We start from the raw sequence: 12485 nt of genomic DNA, 5'->3' as shown, positions 1-12485 counted from the left end.
GGGGAGGGCGGCGGCGGCGGCGGCGGGCGGCCCGGGCCCGGGCGGGCGCACTGTGACAGCCCCGGCGTCTCCAACGGAGACTGCAGCCTCGGCGCGCCCGGGAGCGAAGCCCGGGTCGGCCCCGCGCTCGCCGCGGCCCCCGGCCCGGCCGCCTGCCCGCTCCCCCGGGACAGCAAGCCGGGCGGCCTGCCCCGCCGGAGCAGCATCATCAAGGTAGGTGGGAGAGGGGCGCGCGTCGCCCGCCCTTCGCCATTTGGGTGGGGGGGTCCTTCCCCGGGCGGCAGGACTGGGAGGCTGGAGGGGGAGCCCCCAGCTCCTGAGAACCGGGGCTCCGCCGGCGGCGCTGCGGGCGGCAGAGCGGGGACCGGTGCGTGTGGCGTTTGGGGAGGATGGAGAAGGGTGCAGGGGAGCTGTGCTCAGCCCCCCGGGATTCGGGGCTGTCACCTCTGCAGGGCTCGCCTGCAGTGATGGCCCAGTACCGGCCCGGCAGGGCACCCTCTGCCAGCGGTAGCCTTGGCTGGTGGAGCAGACCCCCTGCCCGGTCTCTATTGTATGTTAAAGACAGTTGGTGATCATGCGAAACATTTTCTTAAGAATCGCAGGCAAGTGAACAGAGATTCTTCAGTAGGGTTTTCTTCGGATGGGTCTGTAAGTTGCCTCTTGCCAATGATGAGACTCAGAGGGTGCACAAAACCCTGGTCAACTCAAGAGAAATGGAGTAGGCTTCTGAAGGTCCAGGCACCTTTCAGCTTTCTTAGGGTCAGAAGCTCTGGGAGATTACAGTCCTGCAGGGTTTTAATCTTTTGGTTGCTGCAGCAGGCAGGCCTCCAGTTCTGTGGAAGTTCTTTTGGGCAGTTTGCTTGGTATTGATATCTTTTTGTCTGGTGTTATTTGGCAGAAGGAAGTCAGCGTTTGGTGCCTCTTAAACTCCAGGAGTAATACTAGGAACTCCTGAGTTTGTGGTGGTTTCATTCTAACATTATTTTCTGGTCTGCAAGGTAAACCTATTTCTTGTGACATGAAGTGAAAAAAATAAATGATCCATAAGCTGATCAGATCAGAGCCTTTAGGCAGGACCAGCTCTTTCTGCTCAAGTTTGGAGCAAATATGAAAATGTTGCTTTCTGAAAACTTAGGTCACCGGGACAGTGAGCGCCAAAGCACCGTGATGGGCCTGCACCCACCCTTCCTGTGGGAAGGAGGGTAGGATGGGCCCCAGTGAAGAGGACTGGCACTCAGGGTGTTTGAAACTTAACTGGACCTACAGGGACCTTCTGAGGAGCGTGTAAGTGTCCGATGGTGCTATCAGCTTCTGTACTTATCTGTTGAAATATAGCACCTTGCAACTCCATGTAACAGGCAGTTGTGAAACTGCTTTTTGCTTTGTCATCTGTTTGCCCAGTTTACCTCTGAGAAAGGGCACAGTTGAAGGACTTAAAGGTCAAGTGCATGGACCATCTGCAGGAGGTATTTAGAGTTGAACTAAGGAAAGCAAAGTAGATGTTTGCTGCACACTTACCTGGCTTTTAGTGACTTATATTTTCTTTTATTCTGTCACTTATGTTGCCATGGGCGTTGCTCTCAGCCATGCGTGGTAATCAATCCCATTGACAGAGTTACGTGTCATACCTGTTTTTATTGGTTGCTAGATAACTTGTGGTGATTTTGCTTTGTGGTGTTAATGAAGTCTGAGGTGGAAATTCCAGAGAAGGTGCAAGCTCATCTTAACGCCTCTGCCTCAATATTTTTGGAGGGCCTCTGTTTGCACTTCAAAAAAAAAATTCAGATTTTAGTGGTGTCTGCAGTGGGGTTCACAGTGTGACTTATTCAATTATAGCAGCATCTGTTTTAATTTTACATTCATGGGGGATTAGGAAGGATGGTTTACCAACATTTCTGATATGTGGAATTGAGAACTTGTTGGTAGATATTCTTTCTTCCTTGAAGATTCTAGAAGCACATGGGGAACTGATTAATTACTCAGAAATCAGTGGAATTTTGAAACTTACCCAGGTATCGTCATCATTTTTCTTCTTTCTAGTGAAGGCAGTTGTTCCCTTGTTCTCAGGTGTATCACTAGACATTCATTGTGAGGAAGTTAGGGGTTCAGTATATTGCTTCCTGAATGAATGGAGAAATCGTAAGAAAGTATATGTTTTTTCTAGGTTCTTTTAATTTCTAAAATGGGTCGTTGGAATTTACCAGTCTTATTTATTGTCCTCTATCTCCCAAATTGACTCCTTTTTCTTGCCTCTACTTTCAATATGCATTTTCTTAATACCCTTTAAGACTATGGAAGTAATGTTGAAAGTTGCTCAAGCCTGGGTTGGAGGGCAGGGGTATGCTATATTTAAATAGGTAATTACTCAGTATCTACTGCCTTGCAGTTGGCGTCTTGAAGGATCCAGCTTTTAGAAATTTAGCGTGGAGTTTTCCTAAAGACACAGCAGCCTAATAGAATAAAGAGATCTTTTACTTTAATATCAGATTTCATAAAGCAGCAAATAGTGCCCAGATGTTTTTGTCACACGAATGGCAGAATTACATTTCACTTTTGTTGAACAAGTAATAAACAGCTTGGCAGGAGCCCGAGCGAAGGAGCAGTGGTGACCTCTCCTTGGTTTCTTTTGAATAGCGGGATGGATGCAGGCAGGTGATGGAATGGAGAGGCGGTAATAGACCAGTGGGCCTGGCGAGGATGGGGCTCGAGGGAATGGCACGGAGTCTGGGTGCTCACTCCTGAACAGAGGCCGTGTGGGTGGGTGCGCTCGTCGCAGTGCTGGGCTATGCCTGTTTTCCTGGCTTCCATCTAGTGCCTTACAGTCTTGACCTTCCTGTTAGGTGGGGACCCCCAAGTGAGAGAGAGCAGTAACAGCGGAAATGGGATAAAGAGTGGGCAGAGGAGGGGACTGTTGCTGAGTGCTGGACATATGCAGAAATCTGCTGAAGGCTGACCAGAATGGTATTCCTTATTTAAAATTATTTCTTTGGAACTCCATCTGTTTTGTAAATATGGTGTTGAGAAAGAAATTGTTACAAAACTACATTTTCTGCCAAAATAGATGCACAGATTCCTACTAAGAGAGATCCTTGCTTATGATAAGAGTGTCGGTGGAAATTCAGAGCGAGCAGCCTGGTAGGACCTTTCAAGTACCTTGTGAAGAAAAATAAATCATGGAACTCACCAGACTTTTCTACTTTTCCTTAGCTGGTTGAAAATAATATAACACTTTTTTAGATTTTTTTTGCAGAGGTCCATTGCTAGATTTTTAGGGGAGAAGTCATTATATTTGTCATCTTAAATAGTCTAGTAAACGAAAACATCACTTTCATTTTCTCTTTCCGTATTTCATCACACCATTCACTACAATCCACGCTTTATTTTGAAACAGTTAATTTGGTTAATTGTTCAGATGGCATTCTTTTTCTTTTTTTTTTAAACATATAGCCCCATCCTTTAATTCTAGAGTTTGATCTAAAATTATGAAGTGGCATTTTAAGCCTTGGATTTTTTTTTTTTTTAAGTTTTGAAATAAATGAAGTTTAAATGTCCATTAGTTTGGGTGGTTTACTTTAATCAAAACTAATTAAGTATTTTGGATGGCACATCAGAAAGCATGCTATGATTTGCATAAAGTAAAATTCACTCTTGCTACTGCCTGGTTCTGTGCAGCTTGACCATCACATGCGGTCATATAACTGCCGCCGCAACCAAAATCTGGAACGATTCTGTCGCCTCATACAGTTCTCCCAGTCACTTTGTAAGCTTTCTCCTGCCCCGTCCCAGACCACAGCAGGTACTGATTAGGGTATTGGTAAAAATAAGTTGGAAGTGTAGCCACTATACTATTTTGGTATTTAAAAGTGATGAGAGCAGCCACTGTTTCCTGAACAGTGTTCATATGGGCGAGGCACGTGGGAAGTGTTTGGCTGGATTCTGTGGCCTGGTCTTGCTCCAGCCATGGGGGCTGAAGGAAACCCGCGCTCGGGGGTCTCGCTGCTTGCGGCGGTGCTGGTGCTGACTGTTGGACTCCGTGGGCATGGCTGCACGTTACGCTGGCGGCGCTGTTTTGTGTAGTTAAGGTAGTATTGGTTTGGGAACACGAGACTTGATTTTTTCCCCTTTAAATGTGGGGGATTCTGGAAGGGGAGAAAGAACGTCACTTTCTGCTGTCAGAAGAAGTTGACAGATAACATAGCCAGCCAGCTGTCTGGTCCAGAGCCTCCAGTTTCACTGGGCCCAAAGGTTTGGCCTTGTCCAAGGAGGCAGCCCGTGGTTTCCCCTAGCATCATTGGTTGTCCCTATTAGAGTATCACGGTGTGTAGGAGAAACTTACAGTAACTTGCCGCGAACATGGATTCCCTACACCTTGATGCTGAGCCCCCAGCGTGGGAAGGCTTTTCACATCTATTACGCATATTTAAACAAAATATTTAAAATGTACCTTATGGTTTCAATAAACTAGACTCTCTGCAGGCAAAACCTGGGCTATATTTCTCCGTTCTGCCTAGAAAGCCAGCACTCAAATAACCCTGTTTTCTGAATTTTATCTGAAAAAGTAGTATCTCCATTTGACTAGACTTTTTTTTGTCTGAATGGGGCCCCCCGGGGGAGAGACTGCTGGGGGAGACAGCACCACCCAGCAAGCCTGCGGGTGTGTCATGAACATTCAGCCCACAGTAACTGAGTGACAAGGTGGGTTTGTCTGTAGACAGGCCGCCGGGGTCATTTAGGTCAGAACCACCTGATGGCCCCTTGGCTCTGTCTGATGAGCCTGGCCCGGCTCCCTGGCTGCTGGGAGGCGGCGCGCCGGGCTCAGCCACTCAGAGCCTCCTGCACGGTTCAGAGTTCAGTTTCAGAAGGCGTCAGGGGTGTTCCTTTTCAGACACTCAAAGCTGCTTGCCCCCTTTGCGGCCTGCCTGCCCTGTCTCCCAGCCTCGCCTCCAAACACTTGTGCTGGCCTCCCGGTGCTTCTCGCCAGGTCCAGAGGCACACCGACAGGAAACTGTCTGGTTTTCTTTAATTGCTGCTTTTGGCCTCTCAAGTGAGTTTCTTAGAATGCTCCCTCCCAGAATCTGTTCAGTTCCTTTTATAGTTCTCTGTGCTCTGCAAGGGGTCTAAACGAGACTGTTCTTTTTCGCTTTTGCTTTTGCTTTTTTTAATGCTCAAGTTCCTCGTGCCTCAGTATTTGACAAAATAGGGCAGTGCTATCTGTAGCCCAAAGGCAGGTATAAGTGGAGTGTGAAGATTCACGTTTCCCTTCAGACTCTTATCTTACACCTTTGTGTCCAAGAAGAGATGCTGTGCTCCTTACTAATGCTAACTTTTGGCTGTTATTATTTGCCTGTCTACCAGACCTCTGGATGAGTTTAGCTATTTTCTTTTTATTTCAAATGAATGGATTCTGGCGTACAGGGCGTATTCAGATATTTTTACCAGTCAGCCTCAGGATCTAAAACTGTGCACACGGCCTGGTGAGCATTTTCCTGTTGATGATAACGGTGAATCGAGGGTGTGGTGCCTGACACGGGTGTGTGTACTGACTCCGACATGTCAGAACCCCCAGAGGGGTGTCAATAGGACCTGTTTCCCTTGTGTCAGAATAATTCCATCCCTTAAGGGGACTCAGAGCATAGAGTGACTGGCTGTGTGAGTGGGCCAGTCTACTGGCAGGACGCTGGGTACCCACCTGCCTCAAGGGGCAGAGCAGGGCGGCTGCGAGGCCTTGCTGGCCTCTGGCGTGGGGTCCCGTGGTGGAGACTGAGGCCAGACCTGTTCCAGGCAGGAGTCTCAGCCGGGCTGGACAGGCAGACCAGCTTTTGCTGTGCTTCGCTTGATGGCACGTCACAGGTAGTGCTCTTCTTACAGGTTGAGGGTTTCTGGCAACGCTGTGTCCAGCAAGTCTCTCAGCCCTGTTTTTCCAACTGCATTTGCTCATTTTGTGTCTCTGTGTCCCATTTTGGTAATTCTCACAGTAGTTTAAAAAATTTATTATTGTATTTGCCGTGGTGATCGGTGAGCAGTGGTTTCTGATGTTGCTGTTGTAGTTTGGGGGCATCCCACTCTGCGCCCACATTAGACAATGAACCTAACCCGTGTTGTGTGTGTGTTGTGTGTGTGGACTGTGGTGTGTGTGTGTCCTGACTCTCCTCTCTCCCTCCCCTTGGGCTTCCCTCTTCCCTGAGACACAGCAAGACTGACGTTAGGCCGGTTAGTAGGCATGCAGTGTCTGCTAATGGTTAACTGAAAGGAAGAGTCACATATCTCGCACCCTAAATCAAAAGCTAGAAATGATTCAGCTTAGTGAGAAGGGCATATCAAAAAGCCCAAACAGGCCAACAGGTAAGCCCAGGGCACTCACGTTGTGAATGAATGCAAAAGAAAAGTTCTTGAAGGAAATTAAAAGGGCTGCCTCGGTGAACGTGCGAAGGATAAAGCCAAACAGCCTTCTTGCTGGTGTGGAGAAGGTCTGAGTGGTCCAGACTGAAAATCAAACCAGCCACCACACCCCCTTAATGCAGGGCCACATCCAGAGAAGGATCCTAGTGCTCTTCAATTCCGGGGAGGCTGAGAGAGGTGAGGAAGCTGCCGAAGAAAAGGGTGAAGCCCTGAGGTTTAGGGAAAGATGCCGTTTCTGTGGCCTCAGAGTATGAGGTGCAGCAGCAAGGACTGGTGTAGGAGCTACAGCAAGTTCTTCAGAAGATCCAGCTTAGGTAATTCAAGCAGGTGGATACAGTGAGCAACAGATGTTCAGCGTGGATGAAACAGCTTTGTGTAGAAGATGATGTCCTCTAGGACTGTCATCGCTAGAAAGGAGAAGTCATTGCCTGGCTTCAGAGTTTCAAAGGACAGGCTGCCTCTTATTAAGGGCTAATGCTGCTGGTGACTCTATGAGGAAGCCAGTGCTCATTTACCATTCCTGAAATCCTGGGGCCCTTAAGAATGATGCTAAATCTCCTCTGCCCGTAAATGGAACAACAAAGCTTGGGTGATAGTACGTCTGCTTCTAACACGGTTTACTGAATATTTCATGTCCACTGTTGAGACCTACTGCTCAAGAAAAGATTCCTTTCTAAACATGACTGTTTATTGACAATGCATCTGGTTACCCAAGAGCTCTGGGGGAGACGTGCAGTGAGATTCATGTTCCACACTTGTCAACACAACATCCATCCTGCAGCCCACAGACCAGGGAGTAACTTCAGCTCTCAAGCCTTATCATTTACGAAATGCATTTCCTAAGGCTGTCGCTGCCGTAGAGAGCGATCCCTCTTGATAGATCTGGGCAGTCAACAGAAAACCTTCTGGAAAAGATTCACCATTCTAGACGTCATGAAGGACACTCATGATTCATGGGATTCATGGTTCAGATCCCAACATTAACATGAGTTTGGAGGAAGTTGGTTCCAACCCTCAGGGAAGACTTTGCGGGGTTCAGGACTTCCGTGGAGAAAGGAATTGCAGATGTGGTGGAAACAGCAAGAGAACTGGAATTAGAAATGGAGTCTGAATTGCTGAAATCTCATTATCAGACTTGAATGGATGTGGAGTTGCTTCTTCTGGATGAGCAGAGAAAGTAGTTTCTTAAAATGGAATCTAGTCTCAGGGAAGATTCTGTGGAGGTTGTTGAAATGACAAAGGGCCTAGAGTATCATATCGACTTAGTTGAGAAAGCGGCAACAGGGCTTGAGAAGAGCGACTGCAATTTTGAAAGAAGTTCTGTGTGGGTAAAATATTACCAAACAGCATTGTATGCTACAGAGAAATTGTTCATGAAAGGGAGACTCGATGCGGCAGACTGCATTGTGTCTTATTTTAAGACATTGCCACAGCCAGCCTAGCCTTCAGCAGCCACCACTGTGACCTGTCAATGGCCATCAACGCTGAGGCAAGACCCACCACCAGCAAAAAGATTACAGCTCGCCGAGGGCTCAGATGATGGTTAAGCTTTTGTTTTTAAACCAATAACGTATTTTAAAATGAAGGTATGTACATATTTTTTTAGACACAATGCTTTTGTCCACTTAATAGTCTACAGTAACTTCCATATGCACTGGGAACCAAAAGATTCCCGTAACTCTTTTTATTGTGATATTCACTTTATTGAGGTGGTCTGGAACAAACTCACGATATCTCTAAGATATGCCTGTATCCTGAGGGTCTTGATCTGTCCTCAGGACACACATTGCATGTCCAGATTATTTGGGGAGCAGAATACTGGCGGGAAACTAGAGGGTGTGAAGTTTGGTGCTTGGATCAGATTCTGGCTCCCTCTCTTCCTTCCTGTTGGCCTTGGGCAAGATATTTAAGTCTGTGTGTCTACTTAATCCGTCTCTAAAATAGAGATAAAGAAATCTCCCCTGAACTGTTGTCATGGAGATTAAATGAGATGATGTACGTGAAGTATTCAGAGCAGCATGTGGCCAGTAATAAACACTCAATAAGCAGTCCCCCCGTATGTTTGTTTTTCTGATTTTTAGCTTCTCTTGCTTAGAGTTGATCCTGAGATGCGCAAACTCATTTGGCTTCCTTTAAAATGGAGATCGCTAACACTGCCATCTCCATTTTGAAAGCTTTATATTTTGAGAGAAAGAATGTACCCCAATAAACTTCGCAGACTTATCCTCAAGATGCTTAACGAGTGACTTTTGTTTCGGTGCCTTTGGAAATCTTGATACAGCATTATAACGGAGCACATACCTAAATAGCTCCACTTCAAACGTCGGAGGGCGCTGGAAATTAGTTTTCTCAAGCCAAGCACCCACGTGTCTTGGTTTGCCCAGGACAGTCTGGATTTTACACCTTTTGTCCTGATGAAATTGTTGAGTGCCTCCTTCCGCTCTCGAAGGGGTCCCAGCTTGGATGATAAACAAGGGGGCCGCCCTGCTTATCTGCTTCTCAGGAGCCCTTTGCAACAGCCTGTGCTGAAGTCCCAGGAAACGGCGCTCTGTGCCTGAACCTAGCCTGCCCTGGCCTCTCTCTTATCAGCTCTAGTTCTGCCCTAGGGCTTGGCTCAGTCACCTGTCGGTCTAGATGGACTCTTTCTTTCTCTGCCTCCCATCTGCCCTCTGCCTGTATGCTGATGCTTAATGTATGGGTCACTCACCTTATTCACCTTGAGCTTATGAAGACACTTAGTTTAATGTCTTGTGGAAAGCCTGTATTTAAGTATATATTTTTCAGCGAATGTGTGCACGGGTGAATAAGTGGGCACAAATGACGTGACTTACTTTGGGAGTTTGATGAAGACGTGTTTAGATGTAGCTCCAGCTGATTTCGATTGGAATATAAAACTCCGTGGGCTGTGTATTTCAAAGAAGAAATGTATTTCATAGACATAATTTTGGAAATGGAAGTACCTTCATTTAAGTTGGATCCAGGACTTTGGTTGGTTCCAGAACTGTTCTGCAAGATGTTAATATAAACGACCTGTTCCTTCTGTGCCCCTGAAATAAGAACAGAGCTTTGAAATTTTCTTTGGACTTATGTTCTGCTCACAGAGTTTAAAAAGCATGGCGGGAGAGCTTTACCGTTTGTTAAGGCATTTAAATACAGTTTTTGGTATTTGGTTTCGTTGATATTTTTGGTTTTCGTTGAAGAACTAAATTACTTAAACTTTCATCGCCATTGTTATTGTATTGTTCAAAGATGTGCATTGGAAGTGCTTGCTGTATAGCGTTAATAATAAAGACGGAAATGCAGAAAGAACACAGCGTACTGGCCGGCAGAGCTGCACAGGTGCACCCCTGACTCCCTCAGCAAGTCGTGCCCCACGCTGCTGACATGACGTGAGCGGCTGCCTTTTCATTTCATTTCTACCTGCCGTTCGACCTTTCACTGCAACTGAGGGACTGGTGAGGATGAGCTACCAGGACACTCACTTGTCTCACACAAGTCGCCCATCGTGGGGGAGCGGTTGTTGGTCCCTTTTTATGCACAAGGAAGCCTGTTCCTCAAGTTGTGAGGGTTTCCAGGCAAGATGACGAAGCCTGCGGGGCTGAGCCAACGCCCAGATGGCTTCGATGGACTTGGAAGCCCACGCTCTGCCTGCCTTTCACCCTTTCCCCTTCATCTTCTCTAATGTAGACCTGACTTTTCCCTTGTTTTCCTGTTTATCCAAGCTGTTCGGGTTCCTCAATCAGAGTCAGTTCTACCAGTCCTAAAATATACGGCTGATTTTTAATTTAAAAAGCTGGACCTCTTGTAGCTGAATCTTGAGATGAAGCCAGCGTGGACTAACCAATAAAAGGCTGTAGCCATAGTCTAGTCGTCCACCCCACGGGGTTATGTAAGATCTGCAAACCAGAGATTTGTTCTCTCTGCTCTCCTTTGATGGATTTCAAAGCTTAACAGAAGGGGATCATTTCCTTTTTATTTTCTTTTACAAATTTGAGTTACACTCTTTAGGGTCCTGGACGGTAAAGCAGATAATAGTAACTGTTTTTCGGTGAGTTTTTTTTCTGGTGACATCTATCCCTACTATTGTTTTGGGATTGTCAAGTAATTATAAAATTACAGAATATGCCTTTAGCACCTTCCTTGCTGTGAATTCAGTATTCAGGCATCTTCTTGGAGTACAGTGAATATATGGATTTGGGAATAGCGGATATTACCAGCCCAGAAACTGAGCAGCTGGATTTAAAAGTGATTAATAATGTAGATTCATAGGATTTTTAGAGCGGAAAGAGATCATGTAAAATTCTTTTGTAGTTAGAGATACACAAGGCCATACTGATCAGTACATTTAGCTTCTAGCTATGGTTGAGTTCATCTATTTGCATATTAGCATAACAGAATTGGAAAAAAATTGTTATGTAATACTGCAGTATGTGAGTATTAATAGCACAAGACGTGGTCTTCCAAACATCTATCTTTGAGAATTTGTTTTTTTGCTATAGATAGCCGTGTGTGTACACACGCTGCACTTGCGCGAGCATATACTCTGAAGACTCTGTTTATAAATAGGAAAGATGAAGAGCAAACCGAATCGCCTAGTGGTGGTTGGCACGCGTGCTGTCTCGTGAGAGACTGATGGGCGGCAGGTGGCTGTGCTCTAAACTGAAAGTGCCCAGGCTGGGGCAGCCTGTTTTTATGGAGGTTGCTGATGAGGCTTCTGTTGCTTTTGACCAATTAGTGTGGCCACGGAGGGATAAGTGACCTCGTTTGCAGCTACCATTAGAATCACAAGCTCTGTGACTCTCTCCATATGGTTCCCTGCTACTTGTGATTTTTTATCTTCCTTCTAAGTGCTGATATCCTGTGGGCATAAGTAGATGTAATTTTTCTAATAGTTAAAATGGTTTACTGTTTGTTCTTGGAGGAAATACAGTGAGTTGCTTAGGCTTTATTTCTATTAACCCATGCTGATAGATTATATTAAATACAAATAGAATTATTCGGAGGTTTTCATGTTGGAGCTAATAGAATTCTTGATGTAATATGTGTTTAAAGGATGTGTTTGTCTTTGGAGTTTTTGGTGGTTTGTTGGAAGAGATTTACAGGTTCTTTCAAGGCCTTCTCTGGCTTATGTATATTCCCATAAATGTATTTTCTGTACTTTACAATGGTCATAGAATATGTGTATGTCCCACTTCAATAAACATTATCATGTGGTTTTCCTGACAAAATCAATTGACACACCTATCGGGTTATGTGAGTTCTAATTGCTCTAAATGCCTCCTAGTTCTTGGCATTGTTCGTGGTTTTGTTGTTTTTAAATTGTACCTGTGATGGTTATGTAACGGTATCGCACAATGGCCTTTATTTTATCTTTTAAATAAATACACTTTATTTTAGAAGCTATTCCTCAATGGGCTATTGTAGTCTAGCACTCCTCCTTTTTTTCGAAGGGTTTTGATAGTTTCAGTTGTTGATTTTTATTTAATTTTTGTAGGAGTATAGCTGCTCTGCAGTGCGCAGCAGTGTCAGCCCGGGTGTGAGCATCACGCCTGCATCCCCTCTTTAGACTTCCTTCCCGTCTGGGTCACCGCAGAGCACTGAGTGGGGAGCCCGTGCTGTGCGGCGGGTCCTCGGCGGTCGTCTATGTCAGCTCCAATCTCCCAGTTCGTCCCACCCGCATTTCCCTCCTTGGCACCCGTGGGATTGTTCTCTGCCTCTGTGTCTCTGTGTCTTTCGCAAATGAGATCACCTATACCATTTTTCTAGATCCCACGTATAGCGACTATACGGCGCTTGCTTTTCTCTCTGTTACTGCATGGCGGTCTCTGCGTCTGTCCCCATCTGCACAAACGGCGCTGTTTCGTTCCTCGGCGTGGCTGAGTAATGTTCCGCTGTACATGTGTGCCGCCATCCCTCTGTTGGTGGACACTGAGGCTGCCTCCAGGTCCTGGCTGCAGTGAGCGGTGCTGCAGGGGTCAGTGGGGTGCATGTGTCTTTGGGAATGACGGTTTTCTCTGGGTGTTTGCCCAGGAGTGGGGTTGCTGGGTCTGGTGGTGGTTCTAGTTGTGGTTTCTTTTGAGGAACCT

At 46.1% G+C, this 12485-nt stretch overlaps 1 protein-coding gene across 2 annotated transcripts in view; it reads left to right on the top strand.

The window, feature by feature from the left end:
- Window positions 1-61: 61 nt before the first annotated feature.
- Window positions 62-12485, top strand: part of PLCL2 (phospholipase C like 2) — a 207598-nt gene continuing 195174 nt past the window's right edge. The window contains exon 1 of one of the 2 annotated variants that reach the window (XM_040263492.1): window positions 62-213. The gene's annotated coding sequence lies outside the window, so the exon portion shown is untranslated. The remainder of the gene's footprint in view (window positions 214-12485) is intronic. The other variant, XM_040263483.1, reaches the window with a different exon arrangement.

The sequence above is a fragment of the Oryx dammah genome, unplaced genomic scaffold, assembly GCF_014754425.2.
Source record: "Oryx dammah isolate SB20612 unplaced genomic scaffold, SCBI_Odam_1.1 HiC_scaffold_2, whole genome shotgun sequence".
In the NCBI taxonomy this organism is placed as follows: Eukaryota; Metazoa; Chordata; class Mammalia; order Artiodactyla; family Bovidae; genus Oryx; species Oryx dammah.
The sequence above is the reverse complement of the archived record's forward strand: the minus strand, read 5'-3'. Positions and strand labels throughout refer to the sequence as shown.